Here is a 16,829-nt window from a genome sequence, read left to right on the forward strand (position 1 = left end):
CTGGATGAGGAATAGTTTGTTTTTGCAAGTGGAAGGGTTTTCAATTTTTTAAATAAATGTTTGCAGAATATCTGGTACATTGGCTAGAACTCCTAGTGTGCGCAGTGCTGTTCAAGACATTCTGCATGTCCACAGGGACTTGCCACCTAGAACTGACTATGTCTGAATTGAACTTGGGAGTGTGATTTTCAACCAAGATGACAATGAATGTGTCCTGTGTATGTGGGATACTGTCCTCCCCTAGAATAGATACTATTCTACAGTGAAGAATGGGAGACGAAGTTTGTATGAGGGAAGTGGTAAAATACTGCTGTGTTGTATTACTACTTTCAAAAGGGAGATAAGGGTGTTTCCTGCTTGGTTGGCCTGGCCAGTTATGACTCTATTTAACGTTGCAATCAAAAAATCTTTCAAACAAGACCCATATGTTGGATATTAACATTTAGCAGACGTGTTATGAGGTACCAAAAAGCTGCAGCCATGCAAACTTTCAGATTACCCAGGTTCTCATGACTGCATGAATTTCAGTGTAGGATAACTATTCACCCTGGACTTGTCTAACTTCCTATGGTAGCTTTCGTGGGTGCTATGAGGCCATGTTTGTTTTATTAGGTCTCAAGTAATAAACCATTTCCAAGGCCTTGATATGCCAAAAACATTACACGGTTGGCTAAAAACTCCCCCCACCCCCCGCCAACCGAAATGATTTTTAAATGTTTGGATTGAGTTGTGAAGCTGCTCAGTGAAATCGTAAATGGCATTGCTGCAGTACCTCCCCCCCCCCCCGTTTTGAATCAAAAACAGCATTTTGGGGAGTTTTCATAAAGACTCGATGATCTGAACCTGTTTAAATATGTGCTAACTGATGTTCACAGTTAATGCAGTTACTTAGCACCGCCTGAAAATCCTATATGCCTGATATACAGAATCCTGATATATGGTACCAAATCCTTCTGTGCTCTGAGGCTCACTTGAAGGAGCATTTTGGTTGTCAGTGGCTTTTTGTTTTCCCTCCCTGTGTGCTGTTTCAGAAGTAGGATCACCTTAAATTTCGTACCATCTCATTCATTTTCATATTTGTAGAGCCAGCTAAATGTAATTCTACTGGTTAAACTGTCTGTTACTACTCTCCTGAGAAGACACTTGAATAAAATTTGACCCCTTCCTGGGTAATATTTACAGTGTCACATCACCGTCAGCTCTCCTCCTCTTCCTCATTGGCAGCAATTGATGAGAAATAGTTGGAAAGAAAGCAGAAGTTTGTGTGTAATAAGAATGGGGAACAATCATTTTCAAAAGTGGGTTTCTAGGGACACAAGTTGTAGTTCAATTTTTTTAAATATATCTAAAAATAGGTTGAAAGAGAATGTATGCAAATTAAATATTGCATTGAGTCTCCATCACATTGCATAATGTCATCAGTACAATTTCTGATGAGGCAATTTCTTTCTCCTCCCTCTCATCTTATGTCAGCCAATGCTTTCTCATGGAGGGAAGTTTGGTTAAATGTCCCTTGCTGCATCCCCTAAAAGAGTTTTCTCAGAGTTAATTAAATAATGTAACCAGGCAATTAGAGCCTGATGCTGCAACATGCTAAACCAGCCCCATGGGAGATGAGACCATTCAGTATCTTCTAAGTTTAAGCCTGTTGAATGAAAAGCAAGCTAACTTTTTTTGGTCCTTTTCTCTTAAATCTAAAAAGAGATTAATGTGCACTTTTAAGATCCTTTCATTGAATTTCTCTGACAGTATACAAAGCATGTATTGTTCAAATATTCTTCTGTCCTGATACTGAGGGCTGGTCTGCACTACCATGGTAAATCGATACTACCAAATATGTCCCTTTCTATATGACTCTGAGTTTATAATCTCCCTAAAACTGGGAGATCTGCAAGACAAGGGAACCCAAAACTCCTCTTGCATTTCACACTAGTGCATCTGCCGTATGGATCTGTCCTCCACATATATTCCTTAATGAAGACCTCATCTGTGCTCATAAGGAGACCAGCTCTGACTTGCTTCATCCCCCCACCACGCCCACAGCAGCAGGTAATGTGGTAATCCCATTGAGGGATCCAAAATAATGGGCATAATACATATATATACTTCTCTCTGACCATGGCAAGGCCCCAGAATCAACAAGAGCTTGTTTGTTTGATGCCTAATCTTAGCTGACATCTCCAACAAAACATTATTTTTATTGGTTTCCCTTTGTAGTTATGTAAAACTAAGAAATTATATACAAGTAAATAATTCCATAGGTCAAAGTGGAAAATGTTATCTCTGATTTCAGATAAGTGAATACTGTCCAAATCCAATAATGCATTATATCCTTTCCAGGGATCTATACTCTAAATAATCGAAGCAAGCGTTTATGATTTTGCCCTCATCCTGTCCTTCCTTTTGTTGTTTTATACATCATAATTCATCAGGCCATATACTCTGGCAGTCCCATGTCTATCATGTGATTTCCCCAGTCCTAAAGGTCTTGATTGGCCAGGTGTCATTTCTGAGTGAGTTAAACATTTCTTTGATATTTATCCAAACTATTAGCCAAAAGGGATCAGTTCACATATATTAAAGAAAGTTTACCTTTTTGTTGGTGTATGTGGATACAACTGGATGCTCCTTCCAGAAAGAATTGATGGGATTGACTGAAAGTGACCAATGAGATCTAAGGTCCTATTAAACATACTGATGAGGCAATTTCTTTCTCCTCCCTCTCATCTTTACGATTACTGGATTACTGCAGTTTTGAAAGTGTCCAACTGACCTTGAAACCACCTCCCTTTACAAAAGATAGATTATATTAAAACAAATGAAAAAAGTCACCTGAAAATACCCCATTCCCTGTCCTGGAAAATATAATCCAGAAAAAGAATCTGAGTTTAGCAAAAGCAATGCAGTTCAAAATATATCAGGTATGTTTAACCCTCAAGTAAATCCGCTTTTGGCCTTTGCAAAATGGTAAAAATCGAGAATTTTAGGGAATGGTTCCAACCTTCTGCTGAACTAGAGCATTTGGGATTTTTTGTTAGTACACGGCTTCTATTATTTATTTATTTTTTTATTTTATTTTTTTATTACTAGACTATTCATAACACTTGCTTTTTTTTTTTTTTTTTTTTTTTTCTTTTTAAAGAGGTGGCTCAAAGAGCAAGTGGCAGTGGGCAGAGGGCTTTCAGACCTACACTGTTTTCTCTCACTTTACAAACTGCCTTCCTTAAAGATTGCAGATGTCATGAGGCGAGAATGAATCTGTGGCTTATGTGCTTTAGGTTGCAATATACCATATAGCTTTTTTTTTTTTGCTGTTCCAGGTATCTCTCAAACCTGTAAAGAATGAAGCTATCAACTCAATTGATAATATTTCTATCAAGTGAAAGAATCCAGCATTGGCTCACTAAGCAGCTGAAAAGACAAGCATTAGGTAGGGGTGTGTGTGTGTGTGTGTGTGTGCGTGCGTGTACACACATGGGTATGCTTTGGTTTCTTTTACACTGTTCTTCTCTTTCAGTAAAACTGCAAAGTGAATACACTTTATAGAGCAGGGTGAAATATTAGTAATGAAGTTAGCTTAGTAACAGTTACCTGTTTGAATTCTTAAAGCTTTTGAAAAATCACAATTTTTGTGGAAAAATTTCCCTCAAATGAAAGATGAAATTTCCCTAAAGGCTACAGGGCCTAGAGAAATGAATTCAGAAATCTCTGCAACTCTATTACTAGGGCATTTTTGCAAATAAATTCATATGATGATGATGATGATTCATGTGGAGCTTGATTCGAAAATTGGTTTCTTTTGATTGGACACAACCAGAGGCGCGTGTATGATTCTGTCCCCTGATTGGCTGAATGTAATTTGTAATGATATTTTGATTGCAAATACTTGCTACTATGAGCTTGATATTAACTTTTTATGAGTGTTCTGCCATATCTGCTTCTGTGTTCCTTCTGTGAAGAATCCACAAGTAAATGTATCTGCCAGAATATTAATGGAAACTGAGCACTGTAAAAGTGCAGTCAGTTAAAATATGACAGAAATGTATGAAAGAAATATTTGCAGAAATGTTTTTGCAGGATTCATCCACCTTTCATCTCCAGCTTTTCACATGAGTATCTCACTAACAAATAGTGAGAGAGAGTTCTTGGCCTTTCCTGCTGACGGCCCATTGCTGCTAATTAAACTGATCATGTTAAACTTTTCCAGTGGTTCCAGCTAAAATACAAATATTGGGCTAGTTACATCGTGTAGGGCCCAAGAATAATAAAACGAGAGAGTATTTTGCACCTGCTGTGATTCTTCTGTCTCTTGGGGGGGGGGGGGGGGGTTTGGATTTTTTTTTTTTTATTTTATTTTTTTGCCACTTCCGTGGATCTGAGAACTGAACTGGAAAATTCAATAACGCTATTTTTTTTTTCTTTTGTTGCTGTGCTTCTATCAAGGTAATTTATTTAAAATCTTATTATCTTGTTTCATCTGTTTTGTGAGATTGATTCTTATTGCGGTTTTAGACCACCGAACTGGAAGCTTTAGAACTGAAGTAAAAGGAAACACACAAGCCCTCCATTAAGATGATAAATATTCAGCTGTAGTTAATTAGTATGATAACCTGTGGATAAAACAGAATTGTAAAATGAGTGAGATCAGCCCTGCAATACCATTAACCACATTGTAACTCTTTATACGATTTCCCCCTCCCCCCTAAGAAAAGGTCTAGCAAATGTGAGATTTCAATTTGTTTTGTCATATGGTGGAACTCAGCAGCGCCACATGCTCCTGTGAATATTGTGGTTTTCACAGCGTGGGATTTTTTTTATCTCTGCAAATTTGTAAATTAAAATAATTTCCCCTATGGCAATCCTGCACTAGGAAAACGCCAGTGACCTTGACAGCAGGTTTCCTTTCCTTTTTTAATTTGTTCCTTTCTCCATCACAAAGCACAATGGAAAACACGATAAAAGCCTGACATGTGGTGTGTGTAACTTTTACTGGGCCTCATCCCTGTACCCAGTTGCATTCTAAGGTTAGACAGTAAGACTTAAGTACTTATCTTGAAGTGGGAGGCTGTAATAGAACAGGAATAAACCAAATCCCCATTGAAAGAGGGGGAGAGGCAACAAACAAAGTAATAGGTAGTGAGATTGCCTGGTTAAAACCATACTTCTTGTGATGTGCAAGCACACTGAGGGAAATTATCTGGTCTGTCTTTCTCTGTCCTTGCACTTACATTCTGATTTACCAGAATTTTTAAAGTCCCCCTCCTCTCACTTCTATCTCTCATTACTTTTGATCTTTACTCAACCTTTTTTATTTTGAATAACACTAAATAAAGATAAAATAAAATACTATTGTGAGGCCTAATTCTCTACACAGTTACACTAATTTTACACTGGTGTAAATCTGGAAGAGAGTAGGGAATCAGGGCTATTGCATGCACAATATAACTGATTGCAATTTAAAAAACCTGGTGTTTATTTTGGTGGCATTATTTGGTCTTAGCATTGCTTAAATCCTTATCTCCAATAATTTATAACTCATCCATAAACTGTTTGTCAGATTGTAACATCTCAGTCTATGAGTGAATGCTTCTAATATTGAAGAAAAATCCACCTGACCATATGTCAATTGTGTTTATTTCCTTCCTGGTTAATATACATTAGTATGATGAGATCACCATATTTAAAAACTGTTCTGGGTGTCTGAATTTACGCATGAAGATTGCATTCTCTTTTCCTTTCATTCCCAATAGCAGAGAAGGACTGCTCTGGACTGATCCCACTGTACCTATTCCCACTAGCCACTTCCCTCCTGGTTAGAGAGAAGTATACCAAACCTAAACATAATTATAATTTATTTATGATAATACTTCATATTGGGCACAATCCTGCTCCAAATGGGAGCAAATCTGGACCTTTAGTCAATTTGAGAATGTGTTGGTTTAGCCAGGGCCCTTGCCAAATCATATGCCTTTCACTAATTTTAATACCAATGTGTAAGATGGATGATATTTAATTTACTATAGGCACTGTATCTGTATTATACTATTATAAGGCTCAGCTTGAGTAGGGGGGCCAGTCTCACTTAGGCTTCCAAAGCAGTGTCTAAATGAGGTGATCTCACTGGACTCGTGCACATAAAATAGGAATTAAATAAATGGTCTCCATATTCTTTCTGCAAAATCAAGGCAACTAGTAAGCGACATAAGTGGCAATTATGGAGAAAGTAAAATCCATCTTGCAAATAGGATTCAAATTGTAAGCTGCCAAAATAGTAGTAGTAAGAAGAGTAAGTAAAAAGTCCTAAGGCTGCTCTGTTTTATGCCAGGGAATAATGTTAGCTAAGAAGAGCGTCAGGATTAGATGGCTGTAAACCACCTTTGTACGCTTGGTTTTTAGCTTGATCGAGCACAGCTCAGGTTCTGTTTAGTGTGGCACACACGCACTTTAGGAGACTCTTGAGGGAGGGAAATTTTAGCATTGACTTCAGAGGAGGCTGACAGAACTGTAGAGGGCATCTAAGGATGTGGTCAAAGACAAGGGACCTGCAGTGCTCCTTCCCAAAAGATGCTGCAAAGAAACTGACTGCAGTCGGCCTGAACAACATAAACTCTAAGGTCCTGAGTGGTCCAAGGCCCAATAACAGTTATGACCAGACAAAATCCATGAACAACAGAGGTAAGTCTGAAGAGAGACTCTGTCCTTAACTCCTCATACCTTTGTGCTTTTTCTTTGTTGTTTCCATACCAATATGAGAGTTTAGGACCAAATGTCAGCCTTAGCTTTTGAATACGTACTGGAAATTGAAATAAGAGAGGTTGTGACATTTTAGCTGTGAGACCTTTTTTCTGGCTATGGAAAAATAAAACTATCTGCTGCTAAGCTCGTTCTCATTGTCACAAAGCCAGAGGAAAGCCACACAGCCAAAATGTCACCTCAGAGTGTGTTTTCTGTTGTAATTGCAGTGCATTTTTTGTAGTTCTTTTTTATTTATAAGGGAAAGAAGCCAACATCACCCTTGCTTAGTTTTTCTCCTCAACACTGCTCCTCCAATTCCCATGTCATGAACATTTTAAGGATAATTTTTATGAGTAATGGTCATGGTTAATCTGGCGCTCAAAGAAGTGGAGAGTCAATGCAATGGCCTGAGACAGAGTGCAATAAACAGAAGCGCTTTGCAAGGTTCCCAGCAAGATCTTTTAGTGCCCCTAAATACTCACAAGAATGTTCCTGCAGTCTAAGGCCTCTCTTGTTCTTGAACAAAGACAGATACTTGTACTGTTCTGATAAATCATTTTTTTGAGTGTTGGGAGGAAAACTTCCATTAGGGACCCAGATGACTCCATGAAACTCGCTTTCATTTGTGACCCAAACGAATGAACCAAGACTTCTAAGTGAAAGGATTTTAAATTCACTAAGTTGCATGTTTTTCTGCTTAGAGATAGGGTCTTATCTATGTTTGTATCTATACAGTGTATTAGCCAGGCATCCCTCAATATAGTACATAGGCTTATGTGTAAGCCTTCTGTTACACTACTACTAATTTTTTTTCATGGAAGGTGGTCACTTTCCTTACTCTTAGCAGGACCATCCTAGTTTACTCTTCTATACCCTGATTCCTCCATTATGTCATCTTTCATCTCTTCTTTTTTTGCCCATAATTCGAAAGGCAATGGATTTCTCAGACCTCCTGTCCCCAAAACCCAGAGAGCTGTTTTCTTAGATGCCTTCCCCACCACTGAAGTATTCTGGGGTAGCAATGCATCCTTTGTCAAAAGCCTGACCTAATTTGGAAGAAGGTGGTTCTTTTCCCATTTACAGGAACTCCTGGAACATCCTACAGAGCTTGTAAGAGAGGCCTGCGAGTTTCAAGATGAACCAGAATGATGCCCTGTCAACACAGTCAAATGTGGCCTTGATAGATACAAATGCAATGTGAATGGGGCTCTTGATCTGTGTTGATAAGAACATTCATCTTGATGATGACCTCAACCTCACTGACATCCATTTTGCCAATGACATAGTGCTAGTTGTCAATTCAATGGATGAGCTCGATGTGGTGCTTAAAGCTCTGGAGAACTCAGCAGCAAAGCTTGGCCTGAAAATCAATTGAGGTAAAACCAAAATACTTCTGGTCAGTGATCTTGAACAAGTTGTAGATTCTAGCATCTAGTAACCCCACAGTCGAGTTTGTCAGTGATTTCACCTGCCTCGGATCTGTTGATAACATGGGCGGCATCAAGAAAGAACTTGAAGACCTCATTGCCAAAGTATCATCAGTAATGGGGCAACTCATCAAGAAAGTCTTTTGCAAACCAAATACCCTGATAAGTAGAGAAACAAAGTTTTTTGAGGACATATTATGCTTCAGTGGTCAGTGTTCTGACCTATAGAACTGAACCAGGGCCCCTCACTATCAACATGGAAAGGAAGTAGGACACAATTCAGATGAAGCATTTCCAAATGATCAAAAGCTTCTAATGTTACAAATTCAAGTCAAATGAAGAGATCCACTTACTACCTAAACAGGTCCTACTCTCTCAAATGGTTGTTCAATGGTCTGTAAAGTCTGCTCTGACTTCGCTGTGAGAATTATCTTTGAGTTTGACACAGTGAAAGCAGGAAGGAAAAGATCCCCCCCCCCCCCCCAGGAGACTTAAAACACAATCTTTGGATGATGTCAACAGACATTTGTCCCTCACAGGCATCCTACTCTGTAGTGCACCAGTTTTGGCTCAGGACAGAACATCATGGAGGCATATAATGCATTCAGTGGCCTCTATGCTGTCCAAGTGGCAGCAGGAGAACTAACCAACTTTTACCCTCACCAGCATCTCTGTAGTCAGGGGAAGGAAGTGCAGGGAGATTGGATGGATATACATCTCCCATCTATTTTATTTTACACTTTTACAAAGCTGTGACTCTTGTACAATAAATCAACCCCTTCCCATTCAAACCTGCTGTGATATTTCTATGCATCCTTCACAGCTTTATTTCTCTCAGTTAAAGGACTGTGCAATCCAGTTGCTTTGTGCTCTACCAATTGCTTCATTTCATTTCTGAATAGCAGTGCTGAATTCCAGATAAGGTCAGAACAGAGTTGAGCATCAGTTTGGTGACATTTCTAGAATCCACATCACAGAACCCACCACATAATGTGCCACAGTTGAGGAGGACTGTTAGAAAGAAGCCTCAGTTTTGAATATCAGGATGTGATGTTTCAGTTTAGAGCTGAGGAGCTTTGACAAAGCTCTGAGGGAATCTGCCATAGCAGCACCTGTCTGCAATATGTTTGGCTTTGCCTGTGGTCTCTCACTTTTTTTTAAATAGAATAAAGCCAATAATTCACAATGAAAAGTGAAGAAATATGAGGATGGTTAATTGCTAGAAAAGGAGAATTTTTATAATATCTAATTTGCCCGGTTCACTGGTTGGAGGTTACATGGGATGGAATTTCTATGAAGCTGTAATTTAGCCTATAACCTTAGCATTAGCTTCTTCTGATCACAGAATATCCCTGAATAGATCAGTTTTCTCAGATATATTTGTATTTCGATGGAATATTTTTCTGGTGAGCTTTCTAAGCAATGAATGCATTGTGAATGGAATACTGAATATTCAATATTCATGCTGTGTTATTGGTCAGGTAAGTCACATGGTATTATTTCTGTTCTCTGACTGGGAGAGTGTGAATGCATTTCTAGAGTGACTGAGAGTTCAAAATTTGGTCTCTGCAAAATTTGTGCATGTGACTAGAATTCACTTTCCAAAAACGTTTGGCAGTAAAACTCAAACATTTGAATGTTCAAGTGAACACACAAGGGGGGAGAACATGACCCAAACAAATTCTTTATCACTCTTTTTCAAGTAATTATATGCAGGATTTTCATGTGGTTTTCATCCAGCTCTATTTATACAAAAACCTATTCACTGACTGAACCAACCAGCCATACAAAGTAAACATAGTTCCTAGTACCTGTATCTAGGGCCCTTTGGATTTCACCCATGTTGCTAAGCATTTTCCTGGATATCTAGGAATATCATTTACTGCATTATTTTCTGGAAAGGGCTGGCTATATCTACAGGGAAAACAGGCAGACACCTGGCAGACAGATTTAGAGAATACTTTGCAGCAGCTGGATGTAGTGATTGCTCTAAACCCGTTATTCATTTTGCATAATTATTGACCTTTCTGCCTTGTTCTCCAATGAGAAATTCAGGACATTTACGGTACCACAGAAGAATAGGTGATTCTCAGTCTATTATAGTTCAGGGGCTTGTCAGCATTTCCATTATAAATCCCTATATTCAGAGGTTTACGTGTCCCAGTGGTAAAATTTTGATTTGGGCTACAATTTAACTGTTAGTGTTTTAACATTTTTAAGGCTACTACCCAAATGAATGCTTGTAATAATGTAAGTGTATGTTTGTGTATGGAACGCTAGCTATAAGGAAACTGGAATAGAGTGATCTAGCTAAATTACTTTGCTCAAAGATTTGAAGAAATAACTTGAAGCTTGATCTCCAAAGGTGAAAGGGCTGTTGTGCATTGAAGTAATGTACCTCTGAGCCTGGTTTTTCTGTGTTTCTAATTAAGGCTAATTGAATAATGGGGGAAAAATGAGAGTAATTTCTATGCTGATTGATGTTGTACATTTGTTGAATAAATTATTTGCTGAATTTATTCAATCTGTGGAGCTTTTTGGACAATGAACTCTTTGGGTGTGAATAATTTGAGGGGAAAAATACCAAAATTGGACTGATAATTTATTTGCAACAAATAACTTGATCGGCTGTATTTTTAACATAATTCTGGGTGTTTGCTATCACAGCGTTTGGTGGTGTGGCGCTAGTTGTGCAGGTTTAGAGCCACTCTTCAGGCTGACCACTAGAGGGCATATAGCAAGGTGGTAAGAGCCTATTTAAACAGGAATTAAAGACAGTCTTACATTCACCCAATGATGGTGTTCTGGGTCTCTGTAATCTCTACTTGTGGAAGATTAATGGCTTTCTTTTCTGGTCATAGGTTGTTGCTACTAACAAAAAAATATTGCAGTGCAAGTTTGTGCTCATGCCAGTGTGGCAGGCTATTGTGTTAGCTTCCCCATGCAGATCTCTCTATACGTCAGTCCTGGCCTGAAGTGCCCCTTACTATTCCACTGACTCCCTACTAAGAATGCTAAGTCAGCATTGTATTAAGGATAAATATAAATTAGAGAATAGGATCAAATAGTGGCTTTTAACCTTTTCCATGCAAGGACTCTTCCATCTGTCTTGGACCTCCTTCCATTTAGCAATACAGAGAGAGCAGTGGGCACAACTCCTAGGCTGAGAACTCTGGGATAAAGACAACCCCAAATTTAGTCTCATTTGTGGTCTAATGCAGGATTTGAACCCATGTCTCTCAACACATTTTCCTAGCCAGTTGCTTCAACCATGTCACCTTTCACGTTTTCATCCCTTCACTGGCTCCTACTTCTCTACTGCATCAAATATAAGCTACTTGCCTTCACTTTCAGGGCTCTCCATGGCCAATCCTCACTCTATCATCTCTCCATTCATTGCTGAGATGTTAATTCTCACTTCTGATAGGCCTGTGATGCCAGCCTCTCACCCACTTGTCTGAAAATTTAACACGTACTTTTGTGCTTTCTCCTGTGCTGCCCCTTACACTTGGGAGGAGTTCCTCACAAACATGTGCAAACGGGATTCATTCTCCTCCTTCGAATCACTCATTAAAACTTTCCTTTTCCATGAAGCCTGCAAAAAAAATTTACAATTAGGCTGCTGGTGTGCTGAGACTTCTGTCAATCACGCTGACCAGTAGTGTCATATTGTTCCCTTGTACTGCCCCATCTGTCTGTATCCAAGTGTTTGTCTCTTGTCTTATACTTCGATTGTAAGCCGTTTGGGACAGGGACCGTCTTGTTGTTCCGGGTGTGTACAGCATCTAGCAAGGGCTTTTTAGGCACTATGGTAATACTAATTAGTAGTAGTAGTAATTAACTCATCGTATTGCTCTGCCCTGATTGTGTGGATAATAACTTTAATCCTTTCTCCCCCTTTATGTTTAGGAAATTCCTATGTAGGATAACATTCTTATTTCCAAAGAGCCACAGTCGTCTTGTGCTCTTGTTTAGTTCGTTTATATCTCTCTCTGTCTCTGAAATGTTTTTACTTCAAGCAATTTCACAGGCTGCTATTGGCTTTAAGATAAGGAGTGACTTTCTTCAAAGGTCTCCAGGTAGTAAATGCAGCCTGCCTTAGCTTCTGACACTGGAGACCTAGGTGTAAATCTTCTCAGAGGCCAGCTGAAATCATTTCCCCAGAACAGTGCTCCAGAGGCAACCTCATTCATATTCCCTCGGAAGAGATTTCATTTCATTAAACTGTAGACTTGACTCTTTCACAAAGAGGTCAGGAAAAATGCTACGTGCAGCCCTCTCTCCCTTCAGTAATGCCATCACTTCTTTGATTTATAGCAGCTGCGCCTTTATGAGCCATGAAAGGGCCATGCAGATAGACTCCTGTTTCCTGTGAAATTAGGAAAAGCAGATGAGGGGATGATACGTGTTTATGGATGTAAAAATGGCAAGCACACGCCATCACAACATTGTTGCGATTGGGTCTGATAGGCCATTAGGGACTTTTCGTTTGAGGGGAGGGAAAAAGTCCGCATTTGTTTTTATAGATTTGAGTCTTTTGTATATTATTTTTGTTTAATCCCAAGACTCGAGTATATATGTTTTATTTTTGCACAAACACAGCCTGAATCCCAGCCAAGTTGTCCCAGATAATTGGCTCAGAAAGAAAGCTGAGTAAGATAAGATATTGTGAACCAGCTCCTAGCGGTTTAGCTCCAGACTTGATCTTAAAATGTTCTCTTCAGTGCTAAATGGAACATATGATTGTTTTTGGTAAATATTCCCCAAACCAAAGTCCTACTACCATGATGTTGTGATCCCTTAGTCTGAAACTACAGCTCATTTTCTAATAGCTATTCCTCTGGTGTTGCTAGATCCCAAACATACATTCATTCTTGCCCCACCCCCCACTTTTTTTTTTTTTTTTTTCTTCTTAGGGGTCACCTTTGTGCACTTATAATAATTGACTAATCCCTGATAAAGAGATCTTTGCTGAGACATGGAACAATTATCTTCTGTTATCTTTGCTCGGGAGCAGAATGAGCTGATAGCACTCCCTTACTGAAACAGGATTTATGCTTTAGACATAGATCAAAGTTAGGTTTGTGTTTTGTTTTTAAAAGGATAAGCAAAAAGAGGGAGAGAAGCTTTGATCTTGCAACACTTCTACAGGTATGTTTATTTGCAGCCATGTTCGCACAATGTGACCTATTGCACAGGCTTGATAGGTACGTATTCTAATGAAGCAAGAAGGCAGTTCAGTAACCCACCTGGCTGTTTGGGTCTTTTTGTCTGTGGCTTCTACATATGCTACTTTGGAGACAGTCTTTCTCTTTAGTGTTTGCCATCTTGCCCCTTTATCTGTTCTGTCATCTTTATCAAGCTGACAGAGTCCTGATCTTGTGAACTCAGAGACCGAGCAATGGCAATTTAAATGACAGCAGCGCCTTGTTAAATAAAATAATTCTAGAAAAGCAGAATACATAACTTTTTTCTGGAAAGGGAGCTGTAAGGGCTTTAATAATAAATAAAAATCCACAACTGGAGCCTTATGGGCCAAGACTAGCAATAAGTCAGCATAATAAGAGACTGGTCGTGAACTAGGACCCCAAAACAGATAGCTGATCATGCTGATTGAATTGCTAGTTATGAGTAAGACATCTGACAAGTGTAACCATATTTTCGGTTTATAAATTGTTGACAAACCTGCCCTGATTTCTAGAAAAGGATTCATTATTTTCAAGAATTTGCCGAATAGTTTCTAATACTTAGGCGTCACCCTTAGTTTCCAAGCAAGTTATTATTTTAAAAGTGGGTTGTTGTCAATGCAATCATCAGCAAAAAGAGACTCTAACACCAGGTGTTCAAAACACCATAAGGGAAGTTGGTTCACAAAGGCTTTGTGTGTGCATGTAATATAGAGTGCCTCTTGCACAATGCTACAGAAGCATCTGTTTAATTTCAGTGCTGTACAAGTTTTTGGCATCTTCATTGTCAGGACATGAATATGTCATACACCTTGTTTTAGACATTAAAATAAACAAAGCTTGAAGACAAATTTTAAGGGCCAAATTGTGTGGCTCTAATCTAACCCTCATGCAACCCCACCAATGTGTGGTATTACATAGAAATTCAGAGTAGAAATGGGGTTGATCTACAAAGGTAAAAGAACTAAACATTTCCAAAGTTGTGCAGTGGTTGAAGGGCATTGATCAACTGGGTTTGGATTGGGTCCATTGAAAACATGGGTAGTTGGCATGCTTTCTGGTCTAATGTTTTAGTTTGGGCGCATAAACAGGTGTTCTCTACAAGAGTTCTGATTGGTGTATGTCTTCTTCACTAACCTCTCAATGACCCATGGATAGAGTTGTACTTTGCCGACAACAGTGTCCGCAATTGTTATGCCACAAATAGACCAACTATTACTCATTTCCCTCCTCTTTTTCCTTTGCTTCAGTGCCCTCACCAGACCCTTTTTACATTAGAAGGGAAAAACAAACACAACCTACCCCCAACAAAACAGAAAATGCTGATCGAGAGTGTTGATGTTGATGTGAACAGGGACTCCAAAGACGCCAGTCTCACTGAGTGACCTTCTTGCTACAGTTTCAGCTGATGTCCTTCTCGTCCAAATTATTATAATTAAGAGAGCACCCATTAAAAGATTTTCATCTGTCAGATGAATGATGCTGTTTTATAATGTGGCCAAATAATGTGCCCATTATGAATTTCAAGTTCAGTGCCAACAAAATGTCTGCACCTTTTCTTCCACAGCAGCTGAAGCTTCAGACAGAAGGTCGTTTAATGACAATTTGGGAGGAAAGCAATGCAGCATTTAACCAGTAACTTCCAGTGTTTAGATATCAATGGATTTCCATTTTACAATTTGATGTCTCATTTCCTAGTCATTAGGGTTTATAAATGCTGTAGAGGTGAAACAGGGAGACATTACTGAAAGACCCAAACCAACCACGTTGACCTCTGAGTGTGGGTAGAAAACAAATGCAACAGTTTCCAGATGCATGCTGGAGTAATTTCACCTTTGGGGATCCTGCAGGCTGCAAAGTTATCACTCCAATGTGTCTCTTCCCTGCATTTGTCAAAAGCAGAGCCTTTAAATAAATTAATCAGTCTCCGCTGTTGATGTTAATGTCATTCCTTCTCTTTTGGAAAGTTATTTTACACTGTGGTGTTAAAATTCTCTTTGTTGCTGTTGTGATGTGTCACTTGCTCTGACCTAGGATAGAATCCTTTCATCTTCTTTTACAGAGTAATCTTCTACTCCTCCCCTCTACCAACACCACCTAGTAGTTGTTCTTAGAATTTCATCCCTGCCATAATTGTTTTAAATATGATCGTGGGACATGGAAAGCTTCACAAAATTTCATTGTCTCAAGGTTCATTTGTAAACGCTATCTTGGTAATGCAAATTACTCATCACACTCCAAATGTTTGGCTCTGGGGGGATAGATTAAAGTTGTATGCTTCTTTCTTCTGTCTTTTTATGTTTAGCCAAAGAAGTCCTCTAAAGCTGGGGCAAAGACTTCTTACAACATCAGAGGAAAGAAGTCAGGACATCAAAATCTGAATCTGAAAAGCCATTTAGGCCCAGCAGCGCTAGGATTAGACATGAAGTAGCAAATTGTATCAAGCTTGCTTCTATGATGCACAAATCCACACAGGCAGGGAAAAGAGAGCTGTACAGATCTTAAAAATGAGCAAAGGAAAATGTATTTTATCAATCGATATTTAACCTGGGTGGAAACCAGGGGTGAAAGTGGGCCGGTACGGTGAACCGGTAAGAAGTGGCTGCCGGTAACTGCCCGTACGCAGCCAACTTTAAAGAGCTGCTGTGGCAGCACTTTAACATCGCTGCCCCTTCTCCCCAACTCCCCCACATCAGCGGCCCTGCTGGTAGGGACCCTACCAGCAGGGCTGCTGATGTGTGTGGTGGTGGGGGGGGCATAAAAGGGACAGCTGCCTCGGGGCCTGGAATTTAAAAGGGCCCAGGGCTCCCCACCATTGCTACTGCAGCAGCAGCTGGAGCCCAGGGCCCTTTTTAAATCGCCGCTGGAACCTCGGGCAGCATGGGCCAGGCAGTGCAGATGGGCTGGCTAGGGGAGGCTGAGCCCCCAGCCCTGCCCCTTCTGCCAGAGACCCCTCCTATTCCGGGGCCCTGGCGCCAGGCCCCCATACCGGTAAGTCTTGTATTACTTTCACCCCTGGGAAAACAATTGCACTGTAAAGGTTTGTAGGTAGGCATAATCTCTTAAATTGTCCCTACAATGTATGACATAACATTTTTAAGGTTATAAGGGTGACATTTCTTAGGGCAATGTGCAGGTTTTCTGTTTTCCCTTCTTAAGGGAACCTAGTTGAAAAATGCCCATTTATTTTTTGCAGGTAATTTTGAAAAAAAGTTTTTGTTTTTTTTTTAACTGCAGTTTTTGGCATACACTGAAACTGAAAATTTCTTATCTTGTTTGAAGCTTTCTAGTGTTTGTTTTCTTGTTTTGTTTTTATGTGAAAACTGAATTTTGGGGGAAATTTGGTGGATGGGTCAGTAATTTCATTTTTCAAACACATTTTCATTGTGGTAGAAAAGTCATTTTTTGCGGAAAAATTTTTTCAGCAAATTTTTGTCCAGCCATATTAATTAATTATATCCTCTCACTGTCCACACTATGA

The 16,829-nt window shown here is 39.4% G+C and overlaps 1 long non-coding RNA gene across 1 annotated transcript in view; it reads left to right on the forward strand.

Annotated features, from left to right (window-relative positions):
* LOC128839595 (uncharacterized) overlaps positions 1–16,829 on the forward strand; it is a 220,493-nt gene that overhangs the window by 102,124 nt on the left and 101,540 nt on the right. Inside the window, exon 2 of the long non-coding RNA XR_008445483.1 lies at positions 3,321–3,430. This is a non-coding gene — a long non-coding RNA (uncharacterized LOC128839595). The remainder of the gene's footprint in view (positions 1–3,320; positions 3,431–16,829) is intronic.

Source organism: Malaclemys terrapin, chromosome 6 (assembly GCF_027887155.1).
Source record: "Malaclemys terrapin pileata isolate rMalTer1 chromosome 6, rMalTer1.hap1, whole genome shotgun sequence".
Taxonomy (NCBI): Eukaryota; Metazoa; Chordata; order Testudines; family Emydidae; genus Malaclemys; species Malaclemys terrapin.